Here is a 16,945-nt window from a genome sequence, read left to right as displayed (position 1 = left end):
ATGTGATTTTATGAATGAGAGAGTGGAATGTGGTTTGATGAATGAGTGAATGGAATGTGGTTTATGAATGAATGAATGATATTAGTAGTAGTAGTGCTTGATTGTTTTGAATTTCTAATTATATTTTGTGTAGTTTTTTTTATTCTTATTAATTTTGGTCGTAGTGTAGTGCATGCCCCCCTCAAATCCAAACTGTTCCCTCATCGTGGGGAGGGGGTGTAACAGGGATAAGTCATTAATTTGCACCAAACGCTTACAAAATTGGACCCTTATTGGGAATGTGATGGAATATTTATTCTTCCAAAGTTTGTGGTTTTTCCGCATGAGTTGCAAATTGTAAAGGTTATTTGATAACATGCAAATATGACTTATCCCTGGCTAAAACAGTTGGTGCATTTGTGATTTGTATTTAAGTATGTGAAACCATTGAATATAATGTATATGTTGCTGTGCTCTTTATTCCAGTGCTTAGTACTATTTGCATTACTGTTTTTGTGATGTTTTTCGATAATATTGTACAGAGCCTTTTTTTATTTTTGTAACTGATGCATGTATTTTTTCCAGCTATAGTTTAGACTTGAGGCAGGAAAGTAGGGATTTAATATTGCATCTTACAGTTGATAGGAAATGACTCAGAATAGGTAGGTCTTCGTATATTGAGACCATGAAAATATAATTAAGTAACACCCTGACCAGAATAAATTGTACCCATTGCTAAGGTAGATTTGTATTATTGTTGTTGATATTTTGTCTCGATTTTTTAAATGATATTATTTTAATAGTATTTGAAATTATTAATTTAATAATTGAAATGCTATTAAATGCTGTGCATGTAATTTCTCCCTACTACTTTGTACAAGTAAAGGTAAAAAAACTATTTCCTATATACCTTTGACTATGTTACTTAGGAGATGTTGTAAAAATAAAATATTTTAATGTCTTCGTGATTGATGACATAAAATAAAACATTTTACATGTAATTTTTGTGGAAAGTGCTGGTACAAATCCAGTAAAATGGAATGCCGTTAAGTTATTGACAAAATTTTACATTCGTCAGTTGATAATTAACCTAAATAAAGTGAACATATTAAGAAAGCATCCATCAAGGTGCAATTACATTGGGCAATTGCATAAAAATATTTTAAATCATTCTTTGGTATGCAAATTGGCAATTTGTTAACATTGTTAATCCATTTTTGGTAATGATAATATGACATTGTTACGAAAAAAGATTAGGAACATATATTTTCCCGTTACAGTTTAGATTTGGAACAGGAGAATATGGGTTATATTTTAATTATATAATGCTGTCGATTATACATAACTCGGACTAGGCAGGCCTTCGGACATCGTGACAATGAGTCCATATTATGGCGTTAGATTAATTCAGGCGTGCATGTTGAGGTATTTAGTTAGGTAGGGCTTTAACAATGGATTGGATAACAATGGATGAATGTGATTTTGTGAATAAGTGTAATAGTACTGGTAATGCTTGATCAGTGTAAATTGTTTTTAATAATGTACATAATTTTTTATGACCATAGGGGTGTTTTGGGGGCATAAACATCCCCCATATTTTTCCCCTGTAGGTGACTGCCAATGCATCTGATGAGAAGACTACAAGCCCTCCAGCACTCCAATTTACAAATTATGTGGCTACATGCAAATATTTTACATTCGTCAGTTGATAATTAGCCAAAATAAAGTGAACATATTAAGAAAGCATCCATCAAGGTGCAATTACATTGGGCAATTGCATAAAAATATTTTAAATCATTCTTTGGTATGCAAATAGGTTCAATTCTTTGGTACAAATTATGTCTTCCAGTAATCAATGAATTGTTATGCTGAAAGACTATTTCATCCTTAAGTAGCTGAAGAGTTTGTAATGACTGTATCGTTGTCTGATTCCTCCAAAGTGATGACAAAAGAGTATCAGTGTAGGCAAGCCACATAACACCCAAACTCTTCATACCTTTCTGGCTATGTGGCTGACTGAGAACTCAGCAGCGATCTGCCAGGTAAGTTCAACTATGAAAATTAGAGCCTCATTTGCATAACTAATTTGCATTGTTTTTTTTTAATGTATAACACTGTTAGACAGTAAGATGGAGGGGAAGGGGCTTTGGGATATCAGCCTTGACTATTTATACACATAAGATGAAAATATTCCAGGTTGGGCACACACAGTACAAGACAATTTAATAAAAATCTTTCCTAACTCTGAGGCAGGTTATTGGTTCCCCTGAAAATTTATTATTTAAAACTTATTTATTTTCATCTTTAAGTGTGTATTTTAATGTGTGCACCCAACCTGGGACATTTTTGTGCTGTACACCTCATAGAGGAATTTCCTGAAGTATATGCATATAATGGTAAGCAGGGGCGGATCCAGGATTTGTTTCCGGGGGGGGGGGGCGCAAGCACGACCGTATCCAGGATTTCGTTTTAGGGGGCACAAGGGTGCTTCGCAATACAAAGTGAAGGCAATGACAATGGGACCGTATTAAAAATATTGCATATTTTTTAAGGGTCTGGGGGGGCACCAGCCCCCGTTCCCCCCTCTAGATCCACCTATGATGGTAAGTTATCAGTTATATCAGATGGTATGTTGTCACTTCTTAGTAGGGTAAGGTATCTACCCCAAAAACCAGATGCAGTAAGATCCAGTGTTATATGTGTATATTTAAGTGCAGCAAGAGCAATCTCACATGGTCACTAAGTGTTCGTCAAGGTCACGATAGAATATTCGGGTAATACGAAAAAAGACATGATGAAGCAGTTTACCTGACTGAAATATTTATTTGGTGCATTGATATTTCGGTAAAAACGAATCATGATATCTGCGGAAAGAAAAAGAGAATTTTCTCCATTAAAATTTTTATAACGACAGCAGTGTTTAATTAAGTTAATATGCGTTAAAGTGGATTTTTAAAATTGTTACTGCCATACCATGCAACTGAAGAGAAATTATTGCAGAGAGGTTCGAAACACCGACTTCGGATTACTACCGTAGTAAGTCTTCTCCTTAACCACTAGTTCATCTCACTCGTTGACTACGAAGGGGATTCATTACGAGATTTGTCAGGAAAGGGAATGAACCAGCCTTCTAGTGTCACTAAATCAACCTGAATTTTAACACTCAGTGGCATTATTTGCTGTGATATACGGCGGATATTTCATGTGTATGTTTTGTTCGCTATCGCTGATCGAAAACCTTCAGCGTTAATTGTAAGACAATAGACTTCGACGGTTCGGCCAAACTACCGAGAGGAAGTAAAGTGACGTTCTGGACGTAGATTTATTATCTAGCATGAGCTGCACAATTTATGTGGTAATAAACACTGCATATACCCCGCATACATTTCCCTTTAATGATGTTGTTATAAAAATATTGCGGGAAGTGGGAATGTTGTTCAAATTTCCCTCCCACTGGTGCAAAAGAAAATAGCGAAACTCGATTTCAAAACTGCGGCGAAAAAGGCGCCGCTCCATTTGTTGCAATACTTTTGAATCCGACTGTACCTTTGGTGGTTCGTAAAGACTAAACTCTATATGTGACCTTGAAAATTGGACGTAAAGAGGAATCTTTACGTGTTGGTAAAATAGTTTCCTTTGATTTCTTAAAGGCTTTCTTAGCAGGAGCTCTTAAAATCCAGATATGACGGTGATGAAGTCATTCTTAAAAATGAAATATTAAAATGACCATAAAAGATTCCATTGAATTTCAGTATCGATAAAAGTATTTTATGCGTGAAAGAAAGGAAAATATTGGCGGCTCTTATAACGAAGAAATAATTCACAAATAATCAAGGTCTTTATTTCACTCGCCATCTACGATAAAGTTAGCGTGCCATTCTTTCATAAATCTAAATGTAAATCCAGAAACCGAGAAAATTCCACTTACGAATAAATCGATGTCTTTAAACCGCTTTCATACCGCACCACTGGAGGAATTCTTTTACACAATCCCAATCAAGGTTGACAGAATCTTATCCAGAGCATACGAAGTACAATCATTTGTAACAAAACAAACTGTTTAAGAGTTTAATTTTTCAAATATCTCCAGGATGCATAAGACAAAATTTACGAATATCACTCGGTAAGAAAATTTATCGTGTCTCACGTTCCTACACATGATGGTAATAACACAATATGTTAAGATCCGGATTGCAATAAATTTTCTTGCCGAGTAAAAATCAAATTGCAAAATTTGTCTTTTTGCCATCGTCTGTATTGAAAATTTAGTACTTCATAAAAATGGTCCTTGAAATCGGAAAATAAATTTCCGAAACGTCGAAAAAATGTTTTTTTTTGTGCGTGAACTTAACTTCAAAACTTCATATTTGAACATAATCAAGAAGTCAAAAACAAAAGAAATATATTATTCATTAAGTAAAATTAGAAAAATAGTGCTGTTTTTGTTACGAAATTCGTTTAATTAGAAGATATAAACCGACTAAAGAACAGCAAGTTCTCCACACTATACTTCATTATACAACAGATTTCATATAAATATTACGATGGCATAGAACGGAGATCGCAGATAGCTCCGTTTAAGCCTTGTTTGGTCAATGTATCTTGTGCGATACACCATTCAACCTGGCTATCATTAGAGATCTCCACGTTTTCATTGCGCTTCGAGCGATTTATCTCGGAAGGAACAAGTGTAATAAAAGCATAGAAAACAGATACTACCTCTTGATTAATTGGTAAGTTCATCTTTGTCATTTATTGTTTATGGACTTGCGGAAGTCCATTCGATACTGTATTATGTTTATTAAGGATATTCCAGGAGTGTATTTTGAATTTATTTTCTCCAATACAGATTAATAATTTAGCCAAACTGGGAAATGTATATCAAGAGATGCGTCGCATTATTTGATAATTTACTAATTTTTTAAATAAACTAATATAAGCTGTACTTAATGTTATGCTTACTATATATGAATGTGGAAGAATATTTTAACCTTAAAATTTGAATTATTGATCGATTATGGATAAAGATAGACTTGCTAGAGAGGAGAATGTAATAAATATTTAACAATTAAACAGACGCGAAACTTCAACTCATGCCAAATACGAGGTCTAATTCATACCTGGACAAAATTGAAATTTAATTCTTTACGTGGCGTCAATTTCTATGACTCCATCCTCGAGTATAAAATTAATTCACGACCGGCTGTTATTCTATTCATAAAAAGATTATAAATTATATGTATTATTAAGAAATATTTATTAAGAAATTATATACTGGATTATATACCGTTCTAAGCTTACATATAAAAATGCCTATGCATTGCTTTTTAATATACAGTATCTTTCTTCTCAACCTCTTGATTTACATCATCATAGGTTAACAATCCTAAGATTGTTTTGATGCATCTCTTCACTCTATTCTACCCTAAGATAATCTTTTTATGCCTCCCAAGTTCTTTTCTTTCACATTTTTCTTTACCTTTTCCATGTATTTTTTTCGAGGTTTTCCTTTTCCATTCTTGCCACCTGTTCTCCATCGACGATTGTCTTCATGAGGTTATCATGTCTCAAGATATGGCGGATTAGGTGATTCCGACTTCCTATCCAGATTTCATGGGACTTTTCTTATCTCCAACTCCTTTTAGGACTTCCTGATTACTAGAGATGCGTGAAAATCGCAGATGCGATAAATGCGATATAGATGAGATGACTGGACTTTTATGATATTTTTACGCAAATTTGCCTTTTCGACGGCAAAATTCGTACATTTTGTGCCGAGCGCAGTTTAAATGCTCCGCCGACACTCACCGCTTAAAGCAATATTTTGTATTTTGCCATATAACTGTGTTTTACTATATTTTATCGTCATCTACCTGATTATGAAAATAAAAAAATAGACGCTACAAAATGCGATTATTGAAAGTGCGATTTTCACGTATCTCTACTCATTACTTGCTCCGTCGATCCATTTTATCCTCATCACTCTTCTCCAACACCACATTTCGAAAACCTCTACCCTTGATTTATCCGCTGCTGCCATTGTCCATGCCTCACTTACGCAGATAATCATAGCTCAAACGTAAGTTCCGATAAAATTGTCCCTCACTTCTTCATTTAAATATCTCGCTGTAAGAAGATCTTTCTTTTGGTGGAATCCTCTCTTCGCCTGGACTATTCTACGGTTACTTTCTTTCTTCTTTCATCGCTAGTTATCCTGCTTCACAAATCACAGATTATACATTTAAAATACTGTGCGTAGGTCGCCAATAATCATTATTCTTTACCAACGATTCAGAATTTCATGAATTTCAACTTCATGGCTTTAAATTTTTTACGTGGGTACTCCACGTATCATTATTGCCACTTCATATTTAGATGGATGCTCCAACGATCATAGTAAATCGAATAAAAGACCTTCGTAATTAAAAATCTTTGAAAGCATAAGCATGAAGTCTCTACGAAAAACCACAAAATACATTTCTATCGTCAAAATGTAGCCTGTGTTAGTCCTGAAGAAGGAATTCATTCCGGATGAAATTCCGAAACGTCGGCAATTAATAATGATTTTTTAATTACCCAAACAGACGACCTACAATCAATATTTTTAATGGGCATTTTTTTTTCTACGAACGAGGAGGGCATTGTGGATTTGTGTACGCATCACAAATTGTAAAAATTAATAAATATAAGTACTTTCATGTGGCATCGATTTCTCTACCTCAAACCTTGATTTCAAAATTGATTCTTTACAGGAGAATGGACTGATACTATTTATAAATCCATTTCCCGGAAGGCACCGCCAATGAATCACACTTTCCAACACATGAGAGCTGCGTAATTACGGGAAAACGGACATTCTGGAGTGCTAGTGCACCGGCCTACCCACGGACGCTGCCATCTAGCGGTCGAGAGGGGAAAGTAGGTGGGAGGACGCGGCGGCTTCGAGCGATTTCTAGGCATCGGCGATTCCCTTCACGATCGACCGTGCGTCCCAACTTGTCCGAGAATTCCTGGTATTGCGCGCGTTGCACTGTGGGTCAGTAGGGCTCGTGGCGACCGTCTCCGAAGTTTTTTTTTTCTTTCAAAAGCCTTGATATTGATGCTCACGTATAAGAAAGCGACTCAGCCGGTGTGTGTGTGTCTCCCACTGTCGGAGGAATGTCAACGCCGCTTCCCCACTTCAACTAACCCTCTTCAAATCCATCACCGAGCGAACGCCGCTGTCTCGGTTGAACAAAGCTGCTTCGATAGCATGAAGTTATCGAAATTGAATGAATGTCAATTGATTTAAAATATCCTTCCCTGGACCTCTTTTCCGCTGCTGCTATTTTCAAATCCTCCCTAAAACGCCACCGGAAAAATTCACCACCGTTTAACCCATAATCCCTTTTTTCATGTTTAAATATTTTGTTTTCTGTTCGTTTTATATTTGCTGTGTAATTTTTAAGCTGTTATTTATTTATTGATGACAGCCAGTTTAAAAGCCTTTGTACTGTTATTGGCGATGAAATGAATAGATAAATAGATACACTCCACCCTGCCGGCGACCCATAAATTAAATAAAAAACAGAAAACTGGAGTTAGGATACAAAATGCTAAAAAAAATAGTCAAGAAAAAGGAAACTTTTTCTCGATGTCTTTTAGTTATTCATTTCTTGCAATTAAAATGAGGAGGCACATTTTCTGCGATATGTTAAACAACACTTATCTACACCTATAACTACTATCACGCAAGCCGCCTCATAAGGCGTGTGGTGGAGGGTGCTAGGACACCAGCAGTTAAAAAATAAAAAGGAAATTCCTTAACGAAGTTCCGCAAAACATTTATTAATGTCCTCTATAGTTTAGGAAAAAAAAGCTAATCCCGTACCTATCCATCATAATATCTCTCTTAATTTATCGTCTCTGTTGGACCTGAAAACATAGTATGATTCTAATATGATTTTCTGCGTGTTGCTTAAAAAAATCAATTTCTAAAGCAATCTAAGCCTACCGCGCAGCCTCCGAGTTTTTAGCGGCTTACAGCCTAATTCGTTTAACAACTCAGCGTCGTCCCTACCATCCGTTTAAAACATTCCGCATTGCGTGGGCAAAATGCAAAGGTTCATCCTTTTCACCACCCCCGATGAAGGCTGTGTCAAATATGATCTCACCTATTCCTCCCTAGCTGTAGAGTCGAGCGTCACCTGGCCTTTTGGCTATCTTCCCGTGAAGCGGCTTTGCTGTATCACAGAAATGCATGAATCAATATATCGCTTGAGAATAACCGCTGTGAAGCTAATTTTTAGAAATTCAAATACCGTACTGTTTACCATTCTGATCTTTCAAAATAAACGCACTTTGCATAGATTTCTAGCTGATGAATGTGGATTGTTTATTTATGAGATAGGCGCAGCACGGGGCTCCACATGGGCGTATATCATTCGTCGGCCACGGTTCACGTGGGTTATTCTGTAATCCATAATTTAGGCTCATAACCGGATGACGTCACAAATATAACCGAATGAGTGCATTGCTTGAAATTTTACTAAGCGACCGCCTAAGTAGTGGGAGTAGCGGCTCACTTAAACGGATCGCCTCCTCAGGAACGGTTCATTTTCATCGTACCATCGTTGTCTCCACGATCCTCGAATGACTCACACAACGATTCATTTGAAGATCCAACAGGTTTCCGATGTGATAATTTCCATTCGGAAATACAGATGAATAATTCATGATTACCATCATAACCAACCTGGTGTGATAATTACCGGTTTTGCTTTAATTAATTAATTGCTTTGAGCGGTAATTTTATTTTTTCCATAAATGTCAACCGCGACCAGGGAAATAAGAAAAAGTAACCTTGAAACCAGTATTTTTGATCGCATTTTACAGAATTCTACTCCAAAGTTATGGGTAGGTTGACACCGACATTAATCTCATAAATCTCATTCATCTTTTTAAAAAAGTATTTAATTCTATTAAATCACGCTTAATTCAAGGAGTGTCGTAATTGTTTTATCAGACCGCATTGTTAAATGAGTTCTTTCTCTCCATGATTTTTGATAACCTGGATTCCTCAGAATTTTCGTTGCTTGTGTTTTCCAATGCTCTTGCGCCCATCTCATGAAGGGTCTTTTGTATCGTTCGCATACTGCCGCATTAATGCTTAGCCATCATTCGCAGAACACGGACTTTATTCATGTATAAAAATTTCTTCTAATACAATATTTTAGTTAGCATCATTGTTACTGAAACGATATTATTTTTAAAAGGAGTTTTCACTCTACAGTAAAATTTGCACACTTGTGGTGTCCTTTCGACATAATGCCCTCGGCGATTGAGTAATTGGACATGCCTGTGGACAAGCCATACTGTACCTTCTTCATAGGATGTTGCCGCCACTTACTGGTATGGTATTTGGAGGAGGCGACCGACAGCTGAGGTCATTTGCGCCATGAGGGAAGGGTGTGGAAGGAAGGGTGGAGAGAAACCCGGCGTCGGCGTCAGCCTGCTCTTAACGAAAGGCGCCAAGGGGACCACGGCTTAACGTCCCATCCGACGGACGGAGTGTTGCGCTTGAAATGTCCTCCACACAACATTCAAGCAGGGATCGGGCAGTCTCTGAAAATTCTCTGCCACTGCCGGGATTTGAACCCTAGCCCGCCGGGTGGGAAGCCAACACTCTAGCCACCACACCAACCCGATCCCGCCGCCACTTACTTCCAAGGAATTTTGCCTATACCCTAAAGCTCAATGTCCGCTTGAAAACGCTTCCCTCCTAGCCACATCTTCATTTCAGCGTAAAGATGGAAGTCACGCGGCACTAGTTTGGTATTGCACGCGGGGTGGTCGGAAACGTACCATATTGAAATTGCTCGAGGAGCGGTTGGGCTGCATCGACGCAGAGATGATGGTCGTTGCCATGGATCCGAACACTGCCAGAAGCTCTCCCCTTTGTTTTGAATGGGAATGGGCGTAATTTTTCACGCTGTTCCACACTCTAGCCAAAGGGCATTAAAAAATTCTCTTATTTCGGCATAAAGGTCAAGGCATGTTATTGCTGAGGCCATTCGGCGAGATTTCTTACTCGCTCCGCAGGGCACATTTGCCGGGAAATTCAATTGAGGCAGTGTAGTTAATGAGATTGCTACTGACCTTAAACTGACAACTTACGGTCAGAAATGACTGGAGCGTGCGTTGCGGAGGACACGAAGTGGCCCTATCCGCACAGTAGCCGCCTTTCGCTTGTGCGGTGTTTTTGCTGAGCGATCGGACGTCGGAAAAAATGTCCCTAGTACATATTCCGATTTGTTGCTTCCTCTATTTTCAAAGAAAAATAAACTTATTCAATCCCACTTAAAAAGCTATATTGCAAAAATTATATGGTAAGAGATACTAAACTTTCGTTAGCGCCCAAACCTGAGAGGGTCTTTAATGCCATTCGTTTACTACCGTATTTATGCTAAGCAGTTATTCGCTCCGCACTGACTTTATTCCAGTAGAAAAAAATTCTTCTCGTGTAATGGGCTTGCATGCAGGAGGACTGCTGAAAATATATGCCCTAGATGAACTCGAACTTGGCCATGAAGGACTTGTACTGAATGAGAACAGAATACGCTTTGAATCGACATCGGAGGAGACATATTGAAAGTATACGGTGGGTTTTTATCTAGCTCAAATTGATTGATTTCAAGCTGTAAAATGGGTGTAGAATCTGAGTTTTTCCCGGCGTATGCTCTGCAGGAATATTTCTCGGGTTTCCCACCGGGTGTCGTATCGGGTTGTAGTTACCAACGTTTCCATGACTAAGTCCTGAGTATCACATGTTAATTAATACGTGGAAGTCAGTGATCAATCACTATAAATCACCCCAATTCAGAAAGGACCAATCAGGGCCCACTTGAACGGCCCTCATGAGTATAAATACCGGAGAAAAAACTTGGCTCAACATTAACCCGTGATGACGATGACGGACTTAGTCATGGAAACGTTGGTAACTACAACCCGATACGACACCCGGTGGGAAACCCGAGAAATATTCCTGTGTAATGGGTGTTTACATATTTTATACAATACGACCTCAAATTCTAGTTTTTAGGACATAATTACAAAATGACGTGCAAGCAGTGATTATTTTTAACACCACGCGAGGGGTTAATTTTCGTTTTTTTGAGTATTTCTCGTTTTTCCATCAGGGTGATTTCAGATTGCACTTAAAACTACTATTGTCATAGGTATTCCACCGTTCGAAGTTTTTTCAGCGCAAGGAAAACCATAAAAGATTTGATTTTACGACCTCATCAGCCTATTGTCATGATGACCTCATTCACCTTTTCCGTGGAGAGCAGCTAGATGCTTTTTCACCAGGGGCATTGAGAAGAAGAAACGTATAATCCTGTAGAACGAAAGATACCCTTTCGAGATTTTGGCAATTACGCAGTGTCAACTAATTCGTGTAATTTTCAAACTTCACACTGAAAATCATATTACTTAAATAAAATTTGGAAATAATATTGAGAAGGCAAAACAAATCCATCAGGTTTAATATATTTGGAGAAATCAATGGTGGTTTGAACTGACATTACGAAACACCGCCAGAAATCGATAAGATATCGATTGAGATTTGAATGATAAGAAAGTAATCCTAATTATGAAAACCTAGGGTAAATATTGAATGTGACTCATTTTTTCCCAAGACAAAATCCGCTCCATTACAGCACTGGTAAGTGGCATCAAACAATACATTAGTAGATAAGCCAAATCCCCTTTCAGCTCAGCAATATAATACAAAATATGAAATCGAATTTGTATCGCACCAACAGCAAAATGCAATGTGGAAGTCAGAAGACCATGAATGTACCTACCAATGATAAAAGATTTAACCACGCCAATTTGAGAAAACAGGTACCAACAGTTGCATAAGTTGATCTCAACAATTTTACAATTATTCAAAGTATTGACACGGCAGGGTAATATGGACAGCAAAACCCTCTTGTCACCAACACTTAAAAAGATTAATGCAATGCGGTTATTTGATAGGATATTTCTTGTGTAATAATAACAATATAGGTATTTGAAAAATTTGTACAAGAGATTGACCACAAGAACATTATTTGATAGTCATAAAGTATGTCTCAAGAGATAACTTCAGAAAATTATGGAAAATAAAAAAAATGTATGAATCGTATTGTTCCAGCGTCAATACGTCGATCTACTCTGAAAAGAGGAAAATGGTAAGATACTTATTTGAAGGATTTAAAATGATTTCATATTTATGAAAAAAATCATTTACAAAGACGACCATGTCAACATCAGCAATTTCATAACGTATGAGCATATAGTATTTCCTGAAATATACAAAGAGGGCATGGAAAAGTGATGTAAAGCAAAAACTGTAATCCCATTATTTGTATGGGATTATATTTTTACAGTCGGTAATGGTATACACTTTGTTCATTTAATTTACGTATTTAATTAATTTTAAGTAATCTTGTCCAAAAAAACTACCTCTTATTCTTGAATAACCTAAAAATTATGACAACGCAGGAATTAACACAAGAATAAAGGTTGACTAACATTATCAGGATCGTATTTACAGCTGCATCCTAAAATAGACTTGTCGGAACACTAGGAAAACCATCTGAAATCCTGAGTAATTATCGCGCAATTACCGGCCACGGATATAGGAGGAAAGGAAGCAAGGGCAAGATGTTCTTGTTCTTGATCACCTCAAAACTCCCCTTGACCCCAGAGGATTGTTCTCGCCCCCAAAAGGATCCACAAACGACAATTGACGACCGAATTCCCTCAAACGGAACGCGTCCCTTTTATGGATTCACTTATGGCTCGAGTTTTTACGGGCATCGGGGTTGGTAACCCATGAAAGGCCACTGGAGACGCGCGCATTGCATTCACGAAGCTATCTCCCAGCCTGGATCGTGGGTGAGAGTCACGGCACTTGAATGAAACTCAAGGAAGTCTAGTTTTCTTTTAGTAAAAGCCGCTCACAGGTACGCCAACTCGTTACCGCCTCTTTTGCGAGGCTTAAAGTCAGGGTATAATAACAGCACAAGTTTTCCTTGAATCTGAAAATTTCGATGCTTCGTCGATGAACTAATCCCAAGGGCACTAGAGTGTGGAGGCACCAATCCGTCCAGTTGTAGCTTGACTTTCATTGTCACTTTGGACGTACAACATTATCATTAACACTTCTTTAGGGTATCATTTTTGCTTTGTTAAGGGTGCGTCTCGATAATTAAATGCATTGGACTAATTTTAACAAAGTAAAACATTGCAATGTTTCCACAGGATTTATTCGAACACGACGTGTTTCGTTGTAACCATGACATCATCAAGTCACTTGATCCTCTGAAATCTAGCGTAGATATGGCAATTCTTTATTTGCCTCATATTAAGAACTTCATCGTGTTGCATATCATACAAAAATGCATTGGACCAATCTCAGCCGACATTTTATGCGACAAAAACTAATGTTTTCCAGGACACTCGTCGAATTCCATGAGTTTTTCCAGAATCCCGAAATTTCCTGAGTGTTCCAGGTTCTCCGATTATCTAGGATAGTGAAGACCCTTAATACTAAAAACATAAACCTAAAAGAGAAAGCAGAGGAGGAAATAAAAAAGTTTCTCCCACACTTTTTTCAATTACTTTCAAAAATACGTCCACGCGATCTAAAAATATAGGGACTCTAAGAAAGGAAATAAATAGAGGAGCCCCCATAACTTTCCCATAGAAGCTTGATTTCCGCTTCGGTCTCATCTTACTCGGTTTTCAAAAATATCCACAGCGCGGCGATGGGGTAAAAGCGATCCATTAAGGAATAAGGTGGTTGGCTATATTATGAGTAGAGATGCGAGAAAATCGCAAATGCGATATAGATGCGATGTGCGCAAATAAATGCGACATAGATGCGATGACTGGACTTTTATGATATTTTTACGCAAATTTGCCTTTTCGACGGCAAAATGCGTACATTTTGTGCCGAGCGCAGTTTAAATGCTCCGCCGACAGTCATCGCTTAAAGCATGTGAGCTACTGGCCATCTGCTAGTTGGCTGGGACGGCTGGGACTCTACGTGGCCGCGAACTCTAAGAGGACGCGGGCAAGCCCCGCGACTATGCCTTATTCCTAAATTTGTTATTGTTCTACAACATAATTATTTAAAATATTCTGTATTTTGTCATATAACTGCGTTTCACTACATTTTATCTCATGAACCTCATTATGAAAATAAAAAAAATATACGCAACAAATGCGATAAACTGTTATTGAGAGTGCGATAAAATAAAAATGAAAGTGCGATTTTCACGTACCTCTAATCATGAGACAGCGTTACGCAGATGTTAAGCGAATTAGGCTGGTAGCCGCTGGAGACTCGGAGGCTGCGCGCTAGGCTTATATTGCTTGAACAATTGAGAATGGATAAATTAAAGAGTGACACAGAGAATATAACATTAGAGCCACACTACATTTCCAGGTCCGATAGAAGCGATAAATTAAGAGAGATGCTTTGCCAAACGGATAGATATGGGAATTTGTTTTTTCCCCGAACCATAAAGGATTTTAATTAATTAATACTAATCCCAACTTCGAAGAGCACTTCATTTTTTATGCGTAGACGGCTGGTGTCCTAACACCCCCTGCCACACGCCTTTTAGGCGTCTTGCGGGGTATTATGTAGATGTAGATGAGAAACGATGGCCCGGTGAAGAGACAAGTGGACGGGAAGATGGGAAGGGGACGTCCCCGAATCAGTTTCATATGAAAAATTATGACGAAGGTAAAAGAGAAGAAATACTTCACAAATAAAACAGCTAGCGGACAGGAGAGCGGTAAGGGAGCTGGGTCAAACCAATCTTAGGATTGTTGTCTTATAATGATAATAAACCCAATGAAATCTTCTCTTCAGGACTTCACAGAGGGTTTTCACGCCAATTGGATTTTAAGTAACATCTTTTAAGGATCCAATTTCAGTATTTTTCAATCAATATTGCATAATCATACTTAAAACGGAGCATCTATACAACAAAAAACAAATGAAATTTGGATTACATTTGGTCACATTTGTTACGAATTTATTACCTAAAACGTTCTTTTGAGATAAACAGCATGGGAATTAAACACGATCTCTAGGAATGTATTATATTGTGAGATAGCAAAGGTTTCCGAATTGAGTATTCTACATAAAAGCACCACCGGGATATTTTAAATCACCACAATTCATCCAGCGAAAATATATGGGTGCTGATGAATTCTATAATAAATATCATTGATTAATTTGATAAAATGCAAAATAAAAACGGAGCAATTTTATTCCTGTGGAAAGCAAGGGTAGGTACTTAGTGAACAAGGATAAGTGATTAAAAGGGGAAGTAAATATATTTTCACGTATTATTATAAACCACTGGGGCATTTTAAATTTGCCAAGTCACCAAAATTCCAAATGGTTGCAAACCAAAATCACTAAATTTCGCGGATAAATATCAGAGTGTTGATGAATTATTAAGATATACGAGCGTGATGCGCCCGCTCCCAGCGGGCTTCCCCCGCTCTTTTCAATGCAGGGCCACAGAGGGATAGGCGCGTTTCTAATTTTAAAATGTAGAAAAAAAGCAGGGTCTTATGTACAAATGTAATTGGAATGTTCATGTACAAATTGAGGCCAGAGGACCTCTTTAAACACAACATTGGAAGTAATTACACTATCCTCTGTTAAACGCACATGATGACTCATACTTACGTATCAGCAGGAGATTTGAATGTGGAATCAGCCGCATTTTGATAAAAGTTATTTAAAGAATGCGAGATATTGTTGCAAATGAACAAATGTATCAGTTTGTTCGCCGTTAACGTCAGGAATATTTACCGGTTTTATGTTTATTTTGTTTTTTTTTATTATTTAAAAACCAATTTTAGGAAACAATAGCAATATTTAGGAAGTAAGATATACCGTCGCATGTTCTCTGATAAATTCTGTGCATTTTAGTACCTCATTTGTAGAGTTTGGTTGCGTATAAGTTGAGAAAAAGGTATCTATACAGTAGAAATAATATAGATTTCCATGACTGGTAAATGCGACTTAGTTTTTTTGAATGACTTCTCAAGGAAATTAGGGGTTGAGGAATGGCGAGGAGCCGCGGCCGTCCGTTGCCAACCACCCCCGCCTTCTCCTCTAGCCATTCTCGGGGATGTCGTTCGAGGGGAAACACGGCTTGCATTCCGGGAAGATCAACTTGCCCAACCCGAGAGAAAAAGATGACTCGGGGGACGGTTTCCGAAACCAGAGCGACCGCCTGTTTCTCTTGATTCCACCCCCTCCATCTGAGCATCCAACTTCCTTCCCTCCCCCTTCAACCCCCTCCGAAGATGCACTTTTCGCTGCATCGTCCTTGCTTCCCCCAGCAGCCTGACAGCCGGTTCAATGACATCTCCAGCGAGCAGGAATGGTTTGTTAAACGGGGGCATTACGCGACCTCTGACGGAATATCCGGACGGAAAATAAATAAAAACTTCTGTCTTTCGCACGGCATTGAAGTGCATGAGATCGGCTTCAACCTTAAAAGTGCATCGAGGCAGGGATTTTTTTTCGGGTGTGCCCATCTTTCGGGCACGAGGGACCCCGCCCCTGTTCCGCTTTGATTTTTTTAGTATTCCACGACCTCAAAAGTTAGAGAATGGTGCTGCATTCTGTTTGGCGCTACTCGCATTGTGAATAACTTTGACCGCAATAAAGCACATAATGGGACTTAAAAACATTTTTATTAAAGCAAAGCACTGCATGAAACTATAAGCTCTATACGCAGTGAAGCGCACGGCTGCAAAGTCATATACACCAAAGATGAAATTCACCTTGAAAAACATTTTGGTTTTGATCAGAATTCGAACCCAGATCTCCCGGTCGGTAACTCTACCAGTTACGCCACCAAGCCAAATTATTATTAGGCGATTATCACGCTGGGTTTAA

The sequence above is a fragment of the Ischnura elegans genome, chromosome 4 (genome assembly GCF_921293095.1).
Source record: "Ischnura elegans chromosome 4, ioIscEleg1.1, whole genome shotgun sequence".
Lineage (NCBI taxonomy): Eukaryota > Metazoa > Arthropoda > Insecta > Odonata > Coenagrionidae > Ischnura > Ischnura elegans.
Note: the sequence above shows the minus strand (reverse complement) of the source record.